This window comes from Propithecus coquereli, unplaced genomic scaffold, assembly GCF_000956105.1.
Source record: "Propithecus coquereli isolate 6110/MARCELLA unplaced genomic scaffold, Pcoq_1.0 Scaffold530, whole genome shotgun sequence".
In the NCBI taxonomy this organism is placed as follows: Eukaryota; Metazoa; Chordata; class Mammalia; order Primates; family Indriidae; genus Propithecus; species Propithecus coquereli.
In genome coordinates, this window is record NW_012151175.1 from 986,490 (window position 1) to 988,224 (window position 1,735).

The window sequence follows — 1,735 nt, forward strand, 5'->3', positions numbered from 1 at the left end:
CTGCCTCAGCCTCCCGAGTAGCTGGGACTACAGGCATGCGCCACCATGCCCGGCTAATTTTTCTATATACTTTTAGTTGTCCAGATAATTTCTTTCTATTTTTAGTAGAGATGGGGTCTCGCTCTTGCTCAGGCTGGTTTCGAACTCTTGGGCTCAAATGATCCACATGCCTCGGCCTCCCAGAGAGCTAGGATTACAGGCGTGAGCCACCGCGCCCGGCCTGGTATTTTTTATTATAGCCACATCCGGTGAGTGGGGACCAGTTTGCTACAGAGCCTGAGTGCTGACTCCAAATGTTTTTTGGTTGTACATGAGGATTTTTTTTCTTTTTTTTTGAGACAGAATCTTGCCCTGTTGCCCGGGCTAGAGTTCAGTGGTGTCAGCCTAGTTCACAGCAACCTCACACTCCTAGGCTCAAGGGATCCCCCTGCCTCAGCCTCCCCAGTAGCTGGGACTACAGGCATGTGCCACCATGCCCGACTAATTTCTTTCTATTTTTAGTAGAGACGGGGTCTCGCTCTTGCTCAGGGTGGTCTCGAACTCCTGAGCTCAAACGATCCGCCCGCCTCGGCCTCCCAGAGTGCTAGGATTACAGGCGTGAGCCACCACGCCTAGCCCCTATCAACTTTATTTTTTGTGATGAAAACTTTAAAAAGCTATTCTTTTAGCAATTTTGAAATATATAATATATTATTATTAACTGTGGTCACCATACTGTGCAATAGATCACTAAGACTCCCCAGTGGGGCAAGGGGAGATGTTGTTAGTTTTTATCACGAATGGGTGTTTGATTCCTGACATAAATCACACTTGCTCTTGGTATATAATCCTTTTTGTAAATTCCTGAATATGGTTTGCTAATATTTTGTTGAAAATATTTATTAATGAGGGATATTAGTATGCAGTTTCTTTCTCTTGGGATGCCTTTTCTTTCATATTAGAATAAATTAAGTCTTCATATTTGGTAGTATAGCTCCTTCAGTCTTGTTAACCTTCATTAAGATTGCTTTGAGTATATTTAGCCCATTGACTATTTCTCAATTTATTAACATAATCTGCTTGGATTTCGGCCAAAATGTATTGTGCATACAGATTTAATTGAGAAATGTTGATTACTTTAGTGATGTTGACAACTTTAATGTTGCATCTTTAAACCCACCAAAAAGCTATATTCTTTTAGTTATTTAAATCTTCTTTAATATTTCTTGGAAATAGTTTTCTATGTGGAGAGCTTACATAATTTTTGTTATGATACAATCCTAGATATGTTTTGATGTTATTAGAAATGGTCTAGAATTTTACTTTTCATTTTCTCTCTTTGACGGTGAATAGAAATGCAATTTACATTTGGATATTTAAATTGAATATTGAAATTGCTGAACTCATGTATTAATTTTAATAGCTCATTTGAATATTTTTAAAAGTTTCTACATACATGATAATTTGTCTAAGAATAAAGACAAATTAAATTTATCCTTCCCACTCTTTTACATTTTTCTCACTTTCCTTGCCCGATTACACCATCTTCTGTAGCGCAGTATCAAGTACAAGGAATGAGACAGGTATTCTTGTCTTATTTCCAGTATCATATGGAAAACTTTCAATATTTCATGATGAAGTATAATATTTTCTGTATCTGTCAGTAGATACTCCTTTGCAGATTCAGGGCCTTCATTTCTATTCCAAGCTTGCTACAATTTTTATCATGAACAGATGTTGCACTTATCAAATGTTT